Source organism: Anomaloglossus baeobatrachus, unplaced genomic scaffold (assembly GCF_048569485.1).
Source record: "Anomaloglossus baeobatrachus isolate aAnoBae1 unplaced genomic scaffold, aAnoBae1.hap1 Scaffold_201, whole genome shotgun sequence".
Taxonomy (NCBI): domain Eukaryota; kingdom Metazoa; phylum Chordata; class Amphibia; order Anura; family Aromobatidae; genus Anomaloglossus; species Anomaloglossus baeobatrachus.
This window is the reverse complement of record NW_027441971.1, coordinates 304,259-325,173: the sequence shown is the minus strand read 5'-3', so window position 1 is coordinate 325,173 and position 20,915 is coordinate 304,259. Positions and strand designations below refer to the sequence as shown.

Genomic DNA, 20,915 nt, shown 5'->3' with positions numbered 1-20,915 from the left:
GGTGTGACTTCGGTCATGCATTTTTTGCGGTGCTTTGGAAAGCTTCATTAAATCAAAAATCTGTTCTTATCAGTTTAATATCTGATACGTCCCCTATCTGGGGACCATATATTAAATGGATTTTTAGAACAGGGAGATGGAAAAAGAGCTTGCTCTGTCCACTCCACGCATTGACCTGGTATTGCAGTACCTCCAGGAACGGTGCACCCCTTCTTAACCCAGTTTCCAAAAGCAGAACTCAATTCACCTGATTCATATTAGCACGATTAACGAATTGAAAGAAAGCAAGCAACTTCATATGCACCTCAATTTGACCCATTCACTTTTCACTTTTTACTTGCTTTATTCATCCAAATAGCAAACTCATCACCACTCAACTTCACCAACTCTGCTATGTCCCGTGCAGTATCTTGTTCTCAGTCTAATCTAGATCATGTGCAATTGAATGGAATAGATCCCTTTTGGACAAAGTGGAGTCAGCTGCTGCAGTGACCACAGGTGTGTTGCAACCTGCTGCATAGCCTGATACCGCAATATAAGGAACGTCAAATACTAAGAATGGGCGACCTATGAAAGAATTAGTACTTTCATTAAGTATACTAAACCGGCTAATTGGGAATAGACAAACTGAAAAAAGCCCTCTGAGAAAGCCCCCCCTCTAACCTTTGTTAGTACGCTTTTCTGTGGTCTGCCTGTTGATGTATTTTCCGTTTGAACAGTGCACAACATGAAGAGACGGAACACTGGCGGCTTGTCACAATGCCCCCCGATGACATCACAATAGCGCTGCTGCCTAGAAAGACAGCTGCACAGCAGAAATTGCTCTTTGGGTAGGAGGGTGGGCTAGTGGAAGGAGGGGTCAAGCCGTTTTTTTCCCGGGTGGTAGGGGGATCACAGGACAAGGGATGCGGGGGGTGAGAAGGGTTCAGAGGGCAGGGTTTGGGGGCTGGGAAGTGAAGGGAAAAGATTAGGGTTTGGGGATGATGAAAGGGCTTTCTACAGGTAAGGATGGCAAAGGGTGGCAGTGACGGAAAGTCAGGCGACCTGTCCTGTCCGTCTTTTTGTATCATGAATTGGAAAGACTGCAAGGGGCAGGGGAGGTGCTTGTGCCCAAAAGGAGGAGTTATTCAGATTCATTGCAGTGGGCGGCGGCTGCAAAGCGCACCATTCTTCGTGTTTTTGCTGTGCAAAGCAGCCTTTTCAAGGGTTGGCTTGGGTGACAAAATGTCTTCTGTAGGCGTGGGTTTGTCTCCCTCTCACTCTCTCTCCCTAAGATGTGTCCGGCTGAGGCCAGGGTGCCACTCGAGGCCCAAACCAATTCTGGTTATCGCTTCTCGGCCTTTTGGCTAAGATCAAGTGTAGTATCTGTTCTTATCAGAACAAACTGAGCTAGCTACACTTGACGAGATACGATCAGGGAGACAAGCTCCGAAGCCCAGCCGAGACCGAAAGAGGGAGATCGGACGGAAGAAGAGCTTGGCAGAAAGAAGCAAGAAGACGAAGGCTCGGAGAAGACTTGGGGAGACCAGAGGAACTTCGAGGAGGAACACAGCGGGAGAAGACACCCGGAGAAGAATCCAAGATCCAGCTCCGGGAACTCAAGCAGGAACCAGCCATGGCAAGCAAGCCAGAGAAGGCAGCCAAGAAGGCTCAGGACCCAGGGACCTCCAGGAAGGCTCATCCAGAGGCTTCTTCGGCCCAAGAGGCCCCTACCTCCGACGCCAGCCGGCCGGAGGGAGCCCGGACGCCGCCTGAAAAGGCTCCAACCCTGGAGCCTTGGATGCGGCAGACGGTCGCCCTGAAGCTGAAGGCGGTGGATGGTAGGTTGCCGGACATGTCCAGCGACGTGTTCTGCAAGAAGATGATTCTGGATCAGGGCTTCTCCAGGGCGGAAACCCTGAGTGTCCAGACCTTCATGACTGGCATTTTTCTGGTAACCTTTGCCACGGTGAATGCCTGCAGGAGATACTGGGAGGCGATGAACGCAGCGATGCCGGACTCCCCTTTTCATTCTTTTTTAGGATCCTGTCCTATACAGAGGGATGAGAAGAGGATCACGGTCTCCATGCGGAACCCGCACACCCCAGGAAGAGACATCTCCACGTTCCTGGGACGTCTCTGCACAGTGGTGAGGGAGCCATCCCACATCCTTAACGGCAACGGATTCTGGACGGGTAAGTGGTCAGTAACCGTTCGACTCTACAGGGAACCAGCATCCGAGGATGGTCTCCAGCACCTGCCCCCGACATTCTCTCTGGGAAACTCCTTTGGTCTCATCTACTACCCGGACATGCCACACAACTGCAGGAAATGTGGCGGGAAAGGGCATTCGATGAAGACCTGCAAGGAGGACGCCTGCAGGGTTTGCCGGGTGACAGGACACAGCTCCAAGGACTGCCCAAAGAAGAAGACTTGCAACCTATGTGGACAGGCGGACCACCTTTACAAGGACTGCCCACAGCGGGAGAAATCCTGGGCAAGGGTTGCCGCGGCGACCCAGTATCGGGTAGTCACAGCTTCGTCGACCAAGGCAGCTACTACCAAGGCCACAGAGGCCAAGGACAAGGCGGCCAAGAACCCAGCGACCGTGGCTCCAGCCGATGCCCCAGCAGCCACGGAGTCCAGGGAAAAGAAGGGTAAGAAAACTGTTGCCCCCTCCCTGGCCCCCCCCCCTGTCACCCCTGTCCAAACCCCTCCCCCCCCGGCCAACCCTACTGAGGATTCCACTACCTCCACCTCATTTCCCTACTCCTCAGTTGGTCTCCTCACCCCCCCCCCAAAGCCCACTCTCCCTCCCCAGACCATGAGAGCAGAGGGCCTCAGCACTCTTGCACTTTTCACCGAGGAGGATTTTCCAGCTCTTGTCTCCTCAGGTACAGGCCAAAGGAAAAGGAAGGTGGAAGATAGTCCTGTCGCAGAACCTTCCAAGCTGTTCATTGTGGACCTTAACCCACCCCAGGAAGAGGAGGATGGCCTCCTCCCAGAACCGGACGTGCTGGAGCAGATGGTGGAGTCCCTTGTGGCCGAAGAAGAAATGGAGGAGTCGGAAGCCACTGAGGCACCATCCCTGCTTGATCAGCTAGCAGAAGAGGGTCTGCTGGAGATACCCTTACCAGCAGGTGCCAAAGAGGAAGAACCGCCCGACCGGAGTGGTAACTAAGGCACACCGCCTGCTCTAACTTTCTCTTTCCTCCAATGACTGCTAACATTAACATCTTTTCCATTAATGTTAGGAGCATCAGAGACAAGTTCCGACGTCAGACAATTTTTGCGTTCCTTAACACTCAGTCTAGTGATGTATTTTTCCTGCAGGAATGCTCCCTTCCCTCCTCTAGGTCCTTCAACCATCTGGCCAGGGAGTGGACCCATGGCCCATCCTACTGGTCTGGCGGGGGCGACTGTAGGTCCGCGGGGGTCGCCGTGCTGATCAGGGGAAGCGCCTTCACATTGGACTCTGTTCAGGAAATCGTCTGCGGAAGGTTACTGCTCGTGGATGGCACCTGGGCGGGAGAACCTGTCAGGTTCATCAATGTGTATGCTTCTCCTGTGAAGAGCGATCGACTGGAGCTCCTCCAAGCCCTGCGCCCTCAGCTCGCTACCGCCAGGACGGTAGTGATGGCCGGGGATTTCAACTGCCCGATTGAGGAGGATGGACGCAGTTCTGGAACGGCTGCCAAGTTGGACGTCACATCCAAACTGCTCATTGAGATGGTGACCGAAGCCTCTCTTGTGGACGTTGTTGGCTCCATCGGACACGGATCCGTGAACTATTCATGGTGCCGATCCGATGGCTCGCTGCGTTCCAGGATTGACTTTGTGTTTACCTCTCGGGCGGTTGGGCGGAGTGGGCACTCGATGGTCCCCTGCTTCTTCTCTGACCACAGAGCCATTCACTTTCAAGGTGTGCTGGGCCATGGCTTCCCCATTGGCCCGGGCTCCTGGAAGCTGAACTGCTCTCTGCTGGAAAAGGGTGAGATTCTGGAGGAGCTTAGAGCTGCCTACTCCACGTGGCGGGCCTACAAGGCGGTCTTCCAGTCTGTTTCCGACTGGTGGGAATACGTTAAACTCGAGTTCCGTTTCTTCTTTCAGGCAAAGAGTCAACAACAGGCGTGTCTGAAGAGGAGGGACTTCAGGAGACTCCAGCGTGAGCTGCGTTCCCTGCAGGACCTTCTTCGATGCGGCTGGGACGTGAGAGAGGAGCTGGAGGAGACTAAGAGGAGCCTGAAAAGGCACTTCGAGGAGGAGTCCGAGCGAATTGTCTTCCGTTCCAAAGTGGAGAACCTGGAGAAGGGTGAGAAATGTAACTCGTTCTTTTTCAGGAAACTCCACGCCGGTCACACGCCCATGAATGAACTACGAGACGAGAGTGGAAACATGCGACGCGGGAAAGAGAACGTGATGAAGGTCGTCAGCGACTTCTACAGCGAACTCTACGCCCGCAAGACTACTGACCCCGAGGCCGCCGATAAGTTCCTGTCAGGTATCACTAACCATCTTGACCCTGCAGACGCGGCGGCCATGGATGTTCCTCTGACGGTGGACGAGCTGCTCTCGGCCGCCAAATCCTTTAGTTCTGGCAGGACACCGGGCAGTGACGGCCTCCCAGCAGAGCTCTATGTAGCGCTGGGAGACCTAATCTGTCCGGACCTGTTAGGGCTGTATGAGGAGATGGTGGTGGAGGGCAGAATGCCTCCATCTCTGAGGGAAGGAATGGTCACGATCCTGTACAAGCGTAAAGGAGAGAGGTGCGACCTGAAGAATTGGCGTCCCATCACCCTTCTGAACGTCGACTACAAGATCCTGGCCAAGACGATGGCAACGAGATTGAAGACTGTTATCGGACGGATCATCCACCCGGATCAGACCTGCGGCATCCCCGGACGTCGCATCGCAGACAGCCTGGCTCTCATGCGGGACACGGTCGAGTACATCAAAGCCCGCCGGGTGCACGCAGCCCTGATCTCGTTGGATCAGGAAAAGGCCTTCGACCGTGTTTCCCATGAGTTCCTGGGCAAAGCTCTGCACAGGTTAGGTTTGGGTAACATGTTTTGCTTGTATGTCCAACTAATGTATTTTGATATTCACAGCTCGGTGTTGGTGAACGGCTGGAAGACTGACCCCTTCCCGGTCCTCTCAGGGGTCAGACAAGGCTGTCCTCTGTCACCTCTTCTCTTTGTTTGTCTTATAGAACTCTTTGCAGAGGCTATCCGGCGGAATGGAGAGATCAGAGGGATCACCGCACCAGGACCAGAACGCTTCGAGGTCAAGTGCTCGCTCTACATGGACGACGTGACCGTCTTCTGCGCGGACCGGCGCTCAGTCGACACCCTCGTCCAGACCTGTGAGACCTTCGGAAGGGCTTCGGGAGCCAAAGTCAACTGCGGGAAGTCGGAAGCCATGCTCTTCGGGGACTGGCAGCCGGCCTCTTCCGCCCCCTTCCCTTTCAGCATCCAGCCGGATTTCATCAAGGTTCTTGGAGTCTGGTTCGGGAAGGAAGGAGCAGCCCTCAAGTCCTGGGAGGAACGCTTGACCAAGATCACCCAACGGATCGGTCTGTGGAGCCTCAGACGCCTCACCTGTGAGGGCAAAGCACTGGTCCTGCGTAACGAGGTACTGCCCGTGCTGCAGTACACGGCCCAGGCCTGGCCCCCCCTTGCCACCGTGTGCAGGGCCATTACCAGGACGGTGTTTCGTTTTGTCTGGGGATCCAAGATGGACAGAGTAAAGCGGAGCATCATGTACAAGGATCCTCGCAAGGGTGGGAAGGGCGTACCCGATATCCCCACCCTCCTGCGATCCTCCTTCGTATGTGACTGCGTTCGCCGAACTCTGCGAGTCAAGAGAGGTTCCGCGGGTGGGTCCATGTCTCGCTTCTTCCTGCTCCCCCTTTGGAGACGGTTAGGCTGGGACAAGTGGGACAGCTCCTTCCCCTACAACTGGACGGCGCCATGGTTCTACGGAGACGTGGTTCGGTTTGTGAGGGAACACCAACTGGAGGGACTCAAGCCTGATTTGTGGAAGCCAAAGACTATCCACAAACTCATCAGAGCCAAGGACGAAATGGAGAACATTCCAGGACTTCATCACGACACACTGGAGACTGTTTGGACAAACGTGTCATCGGCTGGATTGACCAACGGGCACAAGGACTTGTCATGGATGGCGATACAGGGCGGACTGCCCGTCCGGTCATTCATGCACGCCCGGAACCTGTGCAAAACCCGGTACTGCCCAAGGTGCCCCTTCGTGGAGGAAACATCGCTGCACGCCTTTTGGGACTGCCGTTTTGCACAGCGCCTGTTGGTTGCCCTGGAGGATGACCTGAGGAACTCCGTCCCCAGAGGGAGCCTATCGTACCATTCCGTACTTTATGGACTCTTCCCTGGGACTCACACCGTTGGAGCCATCCACGAGGCTTGGCGCCTTATGAACTGCTTTAAGGACGCTATTTGGGTCGCCAGGAACCGGCTCATCTTGAAGAGGGAGAGGATGTCTATCCAGGATTGCCGCAGGCTGATCCACAGCCTGCTCAGAGACTATTCCATCATGGACAGTCCGGACGACAGCGCCGAGGAGGAGGTTTAGACCTCTTCCATGCCCCCTCCCTCCTTTTCCCGTTATGTGCGTCTTTCAATAAAGCTTCGGGCCTGTGATTTCCCCACCCTATCCCCCTTTTCCCCTGCCCCCATCCCCCAATCGCCGGTTCGTCGTTATTTATTGTCTAACTTTTTCTTTCAGCTTGAGTGTTATGGATAAGCATAGGAGTGTGATGTATAGTTTAGTGCGTCGTACTCTATGGCTATGTAAGAAGGATTGTATAGTTCTGTGTGTACGGGGCTGCGGCACTGTACACGGTTTGTTACCTTTTTGTGAGTAGTGCATGATAATAAAGATGCTGTTAAATCAAAAAATCTGTTCTTATCAGTTTAATATCTGATACGTCCCCTATCTGGGGACCATATATTAAATGGATTTTTAGAACAGGGAGATGGAAAAAGAGCTTGCTCTGTCCACTCCACGCATTGACCTGGTATTGCAGTACCTCCAGGAACGGTGCACCCCTTCTTAACCCAGTTTCCAAAAGCAGAACTCAATTCACCTGATTCATATTAGCACGATTAACGAATTGAAAGAAAGCAAGCAACTTCATATGCACCTCAATTTGGCCCATTCACTTTTCACTTTTTACTTGCTTTATTCATCCAAAAAACAAACTCATCACCACTCAACTTCACCAACTCTGCTATGTCCCGTGCAGTATCTTGTTCTCAGTCTAATCTAGATCATGTGCAATTGAATGGAATAGATCCCTTTTGGACAAAGTGGAGTCAGCTGCTGCAGTGACCACAGGTGTGTTGCAACCTGCTGCATAGCCTGATACCGCAATATAAGGAACGTCAAATACTAAGAATGGGCGACCTATGAAAGAATTAGTACTTTCATTAAGTATACTAAACCGGCTAATTGGGAATAGACAAACTGTAAAAAGCCCTCTGAGAAAGCCCCCCCTCTAACCTTTGTTAGTACGCTTTTCTGTGGTCTGCCTGTTGATGTATTTTCCGTTTGAACAGTGCACAACATGAAGAGACGGAACACTGGCGGATTGTCACAATGCCCCCCGATGACATCACAATAGCGCTGCTGCCTAGAAAGACAGCTGCACAGCAGAAATTGCTCTTTGGGTAGGAGGGTGGGCTAGTGGAAGGAGGGGTCAAGCCGTTTTTTTCCCGGGTGGTAGGGGGATCACAGGACAAGGGATGCGGGGGGTGAGAAGGGTTCAGAGGGCAGGGTTTGGGGGCTGGGAAGTGAAGGGAAAAGATTAGGGTTTGGGGATGATGAAAGGGCTTTCTACAGGTAAGGATGGCAAAGGGTGGCAGTGACGGAAAGTCAGGCGACCTGTCCTGTCCGTCTTTTTGTATCATGAATTGGAAAGACTGCAAGGGGCAGGGGAGGTGCTTGTGCCCAAAAGGAGGAGTTATTCAGATTCATTGCAGTGGGCGGCGGCTGCAAAGCGCACCATTCTTCGTGTTTTTGCTGTGCAAAGCAGCCTTTTCAAGGGTTGGCTTGGGTGACAAAATGTCTTCTGTAGGCGTGGGTTTGTCTCCCTCTCACTCTCTCTCCCTAAGATGTGTCCGGCTGAGGCCAGGGTGCCACTCGAGGCCCAAACCAATTCTGGTTATCGCTTCTCGGCCTTTTGGCTAAGATCAAGTGTAGTATCTGTTCTTATCAGAACAAACTGAGCTAGCTACACTTGACGAGATACGATCAGGGAGACAAGCTCCGAAGCCCAGCCGAGACCGAAAGAGGGAGATCGTACGGAAGAAGAGCTTGGCAGAAAGAAGCAAGAAGACGAAGGCTCGGAGAAGACTTGGGGAGACCAGAGGAACTTCGAGGAGGAACACAGCGGGAGAAGACACCCGGAGAAGAATCCAAGATCCAGCTCCGGGAACTCAAGCAGGAACCAGCCATGGCAAGCAAGCCAGAGAAGGCAGCCAGGAAGGCTCAGGACCCAGGGACCTCCAGGAAGGCTCATCCAGAGGCTTCTTCGGCCCAAGAGACCCCTACCTCCGACGCCAGCCAGCCGGAGGGAGCCCGGACGCCGCCTGAAAAGGCTCCAACCCTGGAGCCTTGGATGCGGCAGACGGTCGCCCTGAAGCTAAAGGCGGTGGATGGTAGGTTGCCGGACATGTCCAGCGACGTGTTCTGCAAGAAGATGATTCTGGATCAGGGCTTCTCCAGGGCGGAAACCCTGAGTGTCCAGACCTTCATGACTGGCATTTTTCTGGTAACCTTTGCCACGGTGAATGCCTGCAGGAGATACTGGGAGGCGATGAACGCAGCGATGCCGGACTCCCCTTTTCATTCTTTTTTAGGATCCTGTCCTATACAGAGGGATGAGAAGAGGATCACGGTCTCCATGCGGAACCCGCACACCCCAGGAAGAGACATCTCCACGTTCCTGGGACGTCTCTGCACAGTGGTGAGGGAGCCATCCCACATCCTTAACGGCAACGGATTCTGGACGGGTAAGTGGTCAGTAACCGTCCGACTCTACAGGGAACCAGCATCCGAGGATGGTCTCCAGCACCTGCCCCCGACATTCTCTCTGGGAAACTCCTATGGTCTCATCTACTACCCGGACATGCCACACAACTGCAGGAAATGTGGCGGGAAAGGGCATTCGATGAAGACCTGCAAGGAGGACGCCTGCAGGGTTTGCCGGGTGACAGGACACAGCTCCAAGGACTGCCCAAAGAAGAAGACTTGCAACCTATGTGGACAGGCGGACCACCTTTACAAGGACTGCCCACAGCGGGAGAAATCCTGGGCAAGGGTTGCCGCGGCGACCCAGTATCGGGTAGTCACAGCTTCGTCGACCAAGGCAGCTACGACCAAGGCCACAGAGGCCAAGGACAAGGCGGCCAAGAACCCGGCGACCGTGGCTCCAGCCGATGCCCCAGCAGCCACGGAGTCCAGGGAAAAGAAGGGTAAGAAAACTGCTGCCCCCTCCCTGGCCCCCCCCCCTGTCACCCCTGTCCAAACCCCTCCCCCCCCGGCCAACCCTACTGAGGATTCCACTACCTCCACCTCATTTCCCTACTCCTCAGCTGGTCTCCTCACCCCCCCCCCAAAGCCCACTCTCCCTCCCCAGACCATGAGAGCAGAGGGCCTCAGCACTCTTGCACTTTTCACCGAGGAGGATTTTCCAGCTCTTGTCTCCTCAGGTACAGGCCAAAGGAAAAGGAAGGTGGAAGATAGTCCTGTCGCAGAACCTTCCAAGCTGTTCATTGTGGACCTTAACCCACCCCAGGAAGAGGAGGATGGCCTCCTCCCAGAACCGGACGTGTTGGAGCAGATGGTGGAGTCCCTTGTGGCCGAAGAAGAAATGGAGGAGTCGGAAGCCACTGAGGCACCATCCCTGCTTGATCAGCTAGCAGAAGAGGGTCTGCTGGAGATACCCTTACCAGCAGGTGCCAAAGAGGAAGAACCGCCCGACCGGAGTGGTAACTAAGGCACACCGCCTGCTCTAACTTTCTCTTTCCTCCAATGACTGCTAACATTAACATCTTTTCCATTAATGTTAGGAGCATCAGAGACAAGTTCCGACGTCAGACAATTTTTGCGTTCCTTAACACTCAGTCTAGTGATGTATTTTTCCTGCAGGAATGCTCCCTTCCCTCCTCTAGGTCCTTCAACCATCTGGCCAGGGAGTGGACCCATGGCCCATCCTACTGGTCTGGCGGGGGCGACTGTAGGTCCGCGGGGGTCGCCGTGCTGATCAGGGGAAGCGCCTTCACATTGGACTCTGTTCAGGAAATCGTCTGCGGCAGGTTACTGCTCGTGGATGGCACCTGGGCGGGAGAACCTGTCAGGTTCATCAATGTGTATGCTTCTCCTGTGAAGAGCGATCGACTGGAGCTCCTCCAAGCCCTGCGCCCTCAGCTCGCTACCGCCAGGACGGTAGTGATGGCCGGGGATTTCAACTGCCCGATTGAGGAGGATGGACGCAGTTCTGGAACGGCTGCCAAGTTGGACGTCACATCCAAACTGCTCATTGAGATGGTGACCGAAGCCTCTCTTGTGGACGTTGTTGGCTCCATCGGACACGGATCCGTGAACTATTCATGGTGCCGATCCGATGGCTCGCTGCGTTCCAGGATTGACTTTGTGTTTACCTCTCGGGCGGTTGGGCGGAGTGGGCACTCGATGGTCCCCTGCTTCTTCTCTGACCACAGAGCCATTCACTTTCAAGGTGTGCTGGGCCATGGCTTCCCCATTGGCCCGGGCTCCTGGAAGCTGAACTGCTCTCTGCTGGAAAAGGGTGAGATTCTGGAGGAGCTTAGAGCTGCCTACTCCACGTGGCGGGCCTACAAGGCGGGCTTCCAGTCTGTTTCTGACTGGTGGGAATACGTTAAACTCGAGTTCCGTTTCTTCTTTCAGGCAAAGAGTCAACAACAGGCGTGTCTGAAGAGGAGGGACTTCAGGAGACTCCAGCGTGAGCTGCGTTCCCTGCAGGACCTTCTTCGATGCGGCTGGGACGTGAGAGAGGAGCTGGAGGAGACTAAGAGGAGCCTGAAAAGGCACTTCGAGGAGGAGTCCGAGCGAATTGTCTTCCGTTCCAAAGTGGAGAACCTGGAGAAGGGTGAGAAATGTAACTCGTTCTTTTTCAGGAAACTCCACGCCGGTCACACGCCCATGAATGAACTACGAGACGAGAGTGGAAACATGCGACGCGGGAAAGAGAACGTGATGAAGGTCGTCAGCGACTTCTACAGCGAACTCTACGCCCGCAAGACTACTGACCCCGAGGCCGCCGATAAGTTCCTGTCAGGTATCACTAACCATCTTGACCCTGCAGACGCGGCGGCCATGGATGTTCCTCTGACGGTGGACGAGCTGCTCTCGGCTGCCAAATCCTTTAGTTCTGGCAGGACACCGGGCAGTGACGGCCTCCCAGCAGAGCTCTATGTAGCGCTGGGAGACCTAATCTGTCCGGACCTGTTAGGGCTGTATGAGGAGATGGTGGTGGAGGGCAGAATGCCTCCATCTCTGAGGGAAGGAATGGTCACGATCCTGTACAAGCGTAAAGGAGAGAGGTGCGACCTGAAGAATTGGCGTCCCATCACCCTTCTGAACGTCGACTACAAGATCCTGGCCAAGACGATGGCAACGAGATTGAAGACTGTTATCGGACGGATCATCCACCCGGACCAGACCTGCGGCATCCCCGGACGTCGCATCGCAGACAGCCTGGCTCTCATGCGGGACACGGTCGAGTACATCAAAGCCCGCCGGGTGCACGCAGCCCTGATCTCGTTGGATCAGGAAAAGGCCTTCGACCGTGTTTCCCATGAGTTCCTGGGCAAAGCTCTGCACAGGTTAGGTTTGGGTAACATGTTTTGCTTGTATGTCCAACTAATGTATTTTGATATTCACAGCTCGGTGTTGGTGAACGGCTGGAAGACTGACCCCTTCCCGGTCCTCTCAGGGGTCAGACAAGGCTGTCCTCTGTCACCTCTTCTTTTTGTTTGTGTTATAGAACTCTTTGCAGAGGCTATCCGGCGGAATGGAGAGATCAGAGGGATCACCGCACCAGGACCAGAACGCTTCGAGGTCAAGTGCTCGCTCTACATGGACGACGTGACCGTCTTCTGCGCGGACCGGCGCTCAGTCGACACCCTCGTCCAGACCTGTGAGACCTTTGGACGGGCTTCGGGAGCCAAAGTCAACTGCGGGAAGTCGGAAGCCATGCTCTTCGGGGACTGGCAGCCGGCCTCTTCCGCCCCCTTCCCTTTCAGCATCCAGCCGGATTTCATCAAGGTTCTTGGAGTCTGGTTCGGGAAGGAAGGAGCAGCCCTCAAGTCCTGGGAGGAACGCTTGACCAAGATCACCCAACGGATCGGTCTGTGGAGCCTCAGACGCCTCACCTGTGAGGGCAAAGCACTGGTCCTGCGTAACGAGGTACTGCCCGTGCTGCAGTACACGGCCCAGGCCTGGCCCCCCCTTGCCACCGTGTGCAGGGCCATTACCAGGACGGTGTTTCGTTTTGTCTGGGGATCCAAGATGGACAGAGTAAAGCGGAGCATCATGTACAAGGATCCTCGCAAGGGTGGGAAGGGCGTACCCGATATCCCCACCCTCCTGCGATCCTCCTTCGTATGTGACTGCGTTCGCCGAACTCTGCGAGTCAAGAGAGGTTCCGCGGGTGGGTCCATGTCTCGCTTCTTCCTGCTCCCCCTTTGGAGACGGTTAGGCTGGGACAAGTGGGACAGCTCCTTCCCCTACAACTGGACGGCGCCATGGTTCTACGGAGACGTGGTTCGGTTTGTGAGGGAACACCAACTGGAGGGACTCAAGCCTGATTTGTGGAAGCCAAAGACTATCCACAAACTCATCAGAGCCAAGGACGAAATGGAGAACATTCCAGGACTTCATCACGACACACTGGAGACTGTTTGGACAAACGTGTCATCGGCTGGATTGACCAACGGGCACAAGGACTTGTCATGGATGGCGATACAGGGCGGACTGCCCGTCCGGTCATTCATGCACGCCCGGAACCTGTGCAAAACCCGGTACTGCCCAAGGTGCCCCTTCGTGGAGGAAACATCGCTGCACGCCTTTTGGGACTGCCGTTTCGCACAGCGCCTGTTGGTTGCCCTGGAGGATGACCTGAGGAACTCCGTCCCCAGAGGGAGCCTATCGTACCATTCCGTACTTTATGGACTCTTCCCTGGGACTCACACCGTTGGAGCCATCCAGGAGGCTTGGCGCCTTATGAACTGCTTTAAGGACGCTATTTGGGTCGCCAGGAACCGGCTCATCTTGAAGAGGGAGAGGATGTCTATCCAGGATTGCCGCAGGCTGATCCACAGCCTGCTCAGAGACTATTCCATCATGGACAGTCCGGACGACAGCGCCGAGGAGGAGGTTTAGACCTCTTCCATGCCCCCTCCCTCCTTTTCCCGTTATGTGCGTCTTTCAATAAAGCTTCGGGCCTGTGATTTCCCCACCCTATCCCCCTTTTCCCCTACCCCCATCCCCCAATCGCCGGTTCGTCGTTATTTATTGTCTAACTTTTTCTTTCAGCTTGAGTGTTATGGATAAGCATAGGAGTGTGATGTATAGTTTAGTGCGTCGTACTCTATGGCTATGTAAGAAGGATTGTATAGTTCTGTGTGTACGGGGCTGCGGCACTGTACACGGTTTGTTACCTTTTTGTGAGTAGTGCATGATAATAAAGATGCTGTTAAATCAAAAAAAAATCTGTTCTTATCAGTTTAATATCTGATACGTCCCCTATCTGGGGACCATATATTAAATGGATTTTTAGAACAGGGAGATGGAAAAAGAGCTTGCTCTGTCCACTCCACGCATTGACCTGGTATTGCAGTACCTCCAGGAACGGTGCACCCCTTCTTAACCCAGTTTCCAAAAGCAGAACTCAATTCACCTGATTCATATTAGCACGATTAACGAATTGAAAGAAAGCAAGCAACTTCATATGCACCTCAATTTGGCCCATTCACTTTTCACTTTTTACTTGCTTTATTCATCCAAATAGCAAACTCATCACCACTCAACTTCACCAACTCTGCTATGTCCCGTGCAGTATCTTGTTCTCAGTCTAATCTAGATCATGTGCAATTGAATGGAATAGATCCCTTTTGGACAAAGTGGAGTCAGCTGCTGCAGTGACCACAGGTGTGTTGCAACCTGCTGCATAGCCTGATACCGCAATATAAGGAACGTCAAATACTAAGAATGGGCGACCTATGAAAGAATTAGTACTTTCATTAAGTATACTAAACCGGCTAATTGGGAATAGACAAACTGTAAAAAGCCCTCTGAGAAAGCCCCCCCTCTAACCTTTGTTAGTACGCTTTTCTGTGGTCTGCCTGTTGATGTATTTTCCGTTTGAACAGTGCACAACATGAAGAGACGGAACACTGGCGGCTTGTCACAATGCCCCCCGATGACATCACAATAGCGCTGCTGCCTAGAAAGACAGCTGCACAGCAGAAATTGCTCTTTGGGTAGGAGGGTGGGCTAGTGGAAGGAGGGGTCAAGCTGTTTTTTTCCCGGGTGGTAGGGGGATCACAGGACAAGGGATGCGGGGGGTGAGAAGGGTTCAGAGGGCAGGGTTTGGGGGCTGAGAAGTGAAGGGAAAAGATTAGGGTTTGGGGATGATGAAAGGGCTTTCTACAGGTAAGGATGGCAAAGGGTGGCAGTGACGGAAAGTCAGGCGACCTGTCCTGTCCGTCTTTTTGTATCATGAATTGGAAAGACTGCAAGGGGCAGGGGAGGTGCTTGTGCCCAAAAGGAGGAGTTATTCAGATTCATTGCAGTGGGCGGCGGCTGCAAAGCGCACCATTCTTCGTGTTTTTGCTGTGCAAAGCAGCCTTTTCAAGGGTTGGCTTGGGTGACAAAATGTCTTCTGTAGGCGTGGGTTTGTCTCCCTCTCACTCTCTCTCCCTAAGATGTGTCCGGCTGAGGCCAGGGTGCCACTCGAGGCCCAAACCAATTCTGGTTATCGCTTCTCGGCCTTTTGGCTAAGATCAAGTGTAGTATCTGTTCTTATCAGAACAAACTGAGCTAGCTACACTTGACGAGATACGATCAGGGAGACGAGCTCCGAAGCCCAGCCGAGACCGGAAGAGGGAGATCGGACGGAAGAAGAGCTTGGCAGAAAGAAGCAAGAAGACGAAGGCTCGGAGAAGACTTGGGGAGACCAGAGGAACTTCGAGGAGGAACACAGCGGGAGAAGACACCCGGAGAAGAATCCAAGATCCAGCTCCGGGAACTCAAGCAGGAACCAGCCATGGCAAGCAAGCCAGAGAAGGCAGCCAAGAAGGCTCAGGACCCAGGGACCTCCAGGAAGGCTCATCCAGAGGCTTCTTCGGCCCAAGAGGCCCCTACCTCCGACGCCAGCCAGCCGGAGGGAGCCCGGACGCCGCCTGAAAAGGCTCCAACCCTGGAGCCTTGGATGCGGCAGACGGTCGCCCTGAAGCTAAAGGCGGTGGATGGTAGGTTGCCGGACATGTCCAGCGACGTGTTCTGCAAGAAGATGATTCTGGATCAGGGCTTCTCCAGGGCGGAAACCCTGAGTGTCCAGACCTTCATGACTGGCATTTTTCTGGTAACCTTTGCCACGGTGAATGCCTGCAGGAGATACTGGGAGGCGATGAACGCAGCGATGCCGGACTCCCCTTTTCATTCTTTTTTAGGATCCTGTCCTATACAGAGGGATGAGAAGAGGATCACGGTCTCCATGCGGAACCCGCACACCCCAGGAAGAGACATCTCCACGTTCCTGGGACGTCTCTGCACAGTGGTGAGGGAGCCATCCCACATCCTTAACGGCAACGGATTCTGGACGGGTAAGTGGTCAGTAACCGTTCGACTCTACAGGGAACCAGCATCCGAGGATGGTCTCCAGCACCTGCCCCCGACATTCTCTCTGGGAAACTCCTTTGGTCTCATCTACTACCCGGACATGCCACACAACTGCAGGAAATGTGGCGGGAAAGGGCATTCGATGAAGACCTGCAAGGAGGACGCCTGCAGGGTTTGCCGGGTGACGGGACACAGCTCCAAGGACTGCCCAAAGAAGAAGACTTGCAACCTATGTGGACAGGCGGACCACCTTTACAAGGACTGCCCACAGCGGGAGAAATCCTGGGCAAGGGTTGCCGCGGTGACCCAGTATCGGGTAGTCACAGCTTCGTCGACCAAGGCAGCTACGACCAAGGCCACAGAGGCCAAGGACAAGGCGGCCAAGAACCCGGCGACCGTGGCTCCAGCCGATGCCCCAGCAGCCACGGAGTCCAGGAAAAAGGGTAAGAAAACTGTTGCCCCCTCCCTGGTCCCCCCCCCTGTCACCCCTGTCCAAACCCCTCCCTCCCCGGCCAACCCTACTGAGGATTCCACTACCTCCACCTCATTTCCCTACTCCTCAGTTGGTCTCCTCACCCCCCCCCCAAAGCCCACTCTCCCTCCCCAGACCATGAGAGCAGAGGACCTCAGCACTCTTGCACTTTTCACCGAGGAGGATTTTCCAGCTCTTGTCTCCTCAGGTACAGGCCAAAGGAAAAGGAAGGTGGAAGATAGTCCTGTCGCAGAACCTTCCAAGCTGTTCATTGTGGATCCCAATCCACCCCAGGAAGAGGAGGATGGCCTCCTCCCAGAACCGGACGTGTTGGAGCAGATGGTGGAGTCCCTTGTGGCCGAAGAAGAAATGGAGGAGTCGGAAGCCACTGAGGCACCATCCCTGCTCGATCAGCTAGAAGAAGAGGGTCTGCTGGAGATACCCTTACCAGCAGGTGCCAAAGAGGAAGAACCGCCCGACCGGAGTGGTAACTAAGGCACACCGCCTGCGCTAACTTTCTCTTTCCTCCAATGACTGCTAACATTAACATCTTTTCCATTAATGTTAGGAGCATCAGAGACAAGTTCCGACGTCAGACAATTTTTGCGTTCCTTAACACTCAGTCTAGTGATGTATTTTTCCTGCAGGAATGCTCCCTTCCCTCCTCTAGGTCCTTCAACCATCTGGCCAGGGAGTGGACCCATGGCCCATCCTACTGGTCCGGCGGAGGCGACTGTAGGTCCGCGGGGGTCGCCGTGCTGATCAGGGGAAGTGCCTTCACATTGGACTCTGTTCAGGAAATCGTCTGCGGCAGGTTACTGCTCGTGGATGGCACCTGGGCGGGAGAACCTGTCAGGTTCATCAATGTGTATGCTTCTCCTGTGAAGAGCGATCGACTGGAGCTCCTCCAAGCCCTGCGCCCTCAGCTCGCTACCGCCAGGACGGTAGTGATGGCCGGGGATTTCAACTGCCCGATTGAGGAGGATGGACGCAGTTCTGGAACGGCTGCCAAGTTGGACGTCACATCCAAACTGCTCATTGAGATGGTGACCGAAGCCTCTCTTGTGGACGTTGTTGGCTCCATCGGACACGGATCCGTGAACTATTCATGGTGCCGATCCGATGGCTCGCTGCGTTCCAGGATTGACTTTGTGTTTACCTCTCGGGCGGTTGGGCGGAGTGGGCACTCGATGGTCCCCTGCTTCTTCTCTGACCACAGAGCCATTCACTTTCAAGGTGTGCTGGGCCATGGCTTCCCCACTGGCCCGGGCTCCTGGAAGCTGAACTGCTCTCTGCTGGAAAAGGGTGAGATTCTGGAGGAGCTTAGAGCTGCCTACTCCACGTGGCGGGCCTACAAGGCGGGCTTCCAGTCTGTTTCTGACTGGTGGGAATACGTTAAACTCGAGTTCCGTTTCTTCTTTCAGGCAAAGAGTCAACAACAGGCGGGTCTGAAGAGGAGGGACTTCAGGAGACTCCAGCGTGAGCTGCGTTCCCTGCAGGACCTTCTTCGATGCGGCTGGGACGTGAGAGAGGAGCTGGAGGAGACTAAGAGGAGCCTGAAAAGGCACTTCGAGGAGGAGTCCGAGCGAATTGTCTTCCGTTCCAAAGTGGAGAACCTGGAGAAGGGTGAGAAATGTAACTCGTTCTTTTTCAGGAAACTCCACGCCGGTCACACGCCCATGAATGAACTACGAGACGAGAGTGGAAGCATGCGACGCGGGAAAGAGAACGTGATGAAGGTCGTCAGCGACTTCTACAGCGAACTCTACGCCCGCAAGACTACTGACCCCGAGGCCGCCGATAAGTTCCTGTCAGGTATCACTAACCATCTTGACCCTGCAGACGCGGCGGCCATGGATGTTCCTCTGACGGTGGACGAGCTGCTCTCGGCCGCCAAATCCTTTAGTTCTGGCAGGACACCGGGCAGTGACGGCCTCCCAGCAGAGCTCTATGTAGCGCTGGGAGACCTAATCTGTCCGGACCTGTTAGGGCTGTATGAGGAGATGGTGGTGGAGGGCAGAATGCCTCCATCTCTGAGGGAAGGAATGGTCACGATCCTGTACAAGCGTAAAGGAGAGAGGTGCGACCTGAAGAATTGGCGTCCCATCACCCTTCTGAACGTCGACTACAAGATCCTGGCCAAGACGATGGCAACGAGATTGAAGACTGTTATCGGACGGATCATCCACCCGGATCAGACCTGCGGCATCCCCGGACGTCGCATCGCAGACAGCCTGGCTCTCATGCGGGACACGGTCGAGTACATCAAAGCCCGCCGGGTGCACGCAGCCCTGATCTCGTTGGATCAGGAAAAGGCCTTCGACCGTGTTTCCCATGAGTTCCTGGGCAAAGCTCTGCACAGGTTAGGTTTGGGTAACATGTTTTGCTTGTATGTCCAACTAATGTATTTTGATATTCACAGCTCGGTGTTGGTAAACGGCTGGAAGACTGACCCCTTCCCGGTCCTCTCAGGGGTCAGACAAGGCTGTCCTCTGTCACCTCTTCTTTTTGTTTGTGTTATAGAACTCTTTGCAGATGCTATCCGGCGGAATGGAGAGATCAGAGGGATCACCGCACCAGGACCAGAACGCTTCGAGGTCAAGTGCTCGCTCTATATGGACGACGTGACCGTCTTCTGCGCGGACCGGCGCTCAGTCGACACCCTCGTCCAGACCTGTGAGACCTTCGGACGGGCTTCGGGAGCCAAAGTCAACTGCGGGAAGTCGGAAGCCATGCTCTTCGGGGACTGGCAGCCGGCCTCTTCCGCCCCCTTCCCTTTCAGCATCCAGCCGGATTTCATCAAGGTTCTTGGAGTCTGGTTCGGGAAGGAAGGAGCAGCCCTCAAGTCCTGGGAGGAACGCTTGACCAAGATCACCCAACGGATCGGTCTGTGGAGCCTCAGACGCCTCACCTGTGAGGGCAAAGCACTGGTCCTGCGTAACGAGGTACTGCCCGTGCTGCAGTACACGGCCCAGGCCTGGCCCCCCCTTGCCACCGTGTGCAGGGCCATTACCAGGACGGTGTTTCGTTTTGTCTGGGGATCCAAGATGGACAGAGTAAAGCGGAGCATCATGTACAAGGATCCTCGCAAGGGTGGGAAGGGCGTACCCGATATCCCCACCCTCCTGCGATCCTCCTTCGTATGTGACTGCGTTCGCCGAACTCTGCGAGTCAAGAGAGGTTCCGCGGGTGGGTCCATGTCTCGCTTCTTCCTGCTCCCCCTTTGGAGACGGTTAGGCTGGGACAAGTGGGACAGCTCCTTCCCCTACAACTGGACGGCGCCATGGTTCTACGGAGACGTGGTTCGGTTTGTGAGGGAACACCAACTGGAGGGACTCAAGCCTGATTTGTGGAAGCCAAAGACTATCCACAAACTCATCAGAGCCAAGGACGAAATGGAGAACATTCCAGGACTTCATCACGACACACTGGAGACTGTTTGGACAAACGTGTCATCGGCTGGATTGACCAACGGGCACAAGGACTTGTCATGGATGGCGATACAGGGCGGACTGCCCGTCCGGTCATTCATGCACGCCCGGAACCTGTGCAAAACCCGGTACTGCCCAAGGTGCCCCTTCGTGGAGGAAACATCGCTGCACGCCTTTTGGGACTGCCGTTTCGCACAGCGCCTGTTGGTTGCCCTGGAGGATGACCTGAGGAACTCCGTCCCCAGAGGGAGCCTATCGTACCATTCCGTACTTTATGGACTCTTCCCTGGGACTCACACCGTTGGAGCCATCCAGGAGGCTTGGCGCCTTATGAACTGCTTTAAGGACGCTATTTGGGTCGCCAGGAACCGGCTCATCTTGAAGAGGGAGAGGATGTCTATCCAGGATTGCCGCAGGCTGATCCACAGCCTGCTCAGAGACTATTCCATCATGGACAGTCCGGACGACAGCGCCGAGGAGGAGGTTTAGACCTCTTCCATGCCCCCTCCCTCCTTTTCCCGTTATGTCCGTCTTTCAATAAAGCTTCGGGCCTGTGATTTCCCCACCCTATCCCCCTTTTCCCCTACCCCCATCCCCCAATCGACGGTTCGTCGTTATTTATTGTCTAACTTTTTCTTTCAGCTTGAGTGTTATGGATAAGCATAGGAGCGTGATGTATAGTTTAGTGCGTCGTACTCTATGGCTATGTAAGAAGGATTGTATATTTCTGTGTGTACGGGGCTGCGGCACTGTACACGGTTTGTTACCTTTTTGTGAGTAGTGCATGATAATAAAGATGCTGTTAAATCAAAAAAAAAATCTGTTCTTATCAGTTTAATATCTGATACGTCCCCTATCTGGGGACCATATATTAAATGGATTTTTAGAACAGGGAGATGGAAAAAGAGCTTGCTCTGTCCACTCCACGCATTGACCTGGTATTGCAGTACCTCCAGGAACGGTGCACCCCTTCTTAACCCAGTTTCCAAAAGCAGAACTCAATTCACCTGATTCATATTAGCACGATTAACGAATTGAAAGAAAGCAAGCAACTTCATATGCACCTCAATTTGGCCCATTCACTTTTCACTTTTTACTTGCTTTATTCATCCAAA

The 20,915-nt window shown here is 54.2% G+C and overlaps 1 non-coding gene and 6 pseudogenes across 1 annotated transcript; all 7 read left to right on the top strand.

The window, feature by feature from the left end:
• Positions 1 to 19: 19 nt before the first annotated feature.
• Positions 20 to 212, top strand: LOC142260863 (U2 spliceosomal RNA). The gene has a single exon (XR_012728718.1). It is a non-coding gene; the product is annotated as a U2 spliceosomal RNA (small nuclear RNA).
• A 1,114-nt stretch (positions 213 to 1,326) lies between these two features.
• LOC142260979 (U2 spliceosomal RNA) lies at positions 1,327 to 1,430 on the top strand (annotated as a pseudogene).
• A 5,429-nt stretch (positions 1,431 to 6,859) lies between these two features.
• LOC142260846 (U2 spliceosomal RNA) lies at positions 6,860 to 7,064 on the top strand (annotated as a pseudogene).
• Positions 7,065 to 8,178: 1,114 nt separating this feature from the next.
• On the top strand, positions 8,179 to 8,282 carry LOC142260982 (U2 spliceosomal RNA; annotated as a pseudogene).
• A 5,429-nt stretch (positions 8,283 to 13,711) lies between these two features.
• On the top strand, positions 13,712 to 13,919 carry LOC142260861 (U2 spliceosomal RNA; annotated as a pseudogene).
• Positions 13,920 to 15,033: 1,114 nt separating this feature from the next.
• LOC142260985 (U2 spliceosomal RNA) lies at positions 15,034 to 15,123 on the top strand (annotated as a pseudogene).
• Positions 15,124 to 20,563: 5,440 nt separating this feature from the next.
• On the top strand, positions 20,564 to 20,772 carry LOC142260840 (U2 spliceosomal RNA; annotated as a pseudogene).
• The last annotated feature ends 143 nt before the right edge of the window (positions 20,773 to 20,915 follow it).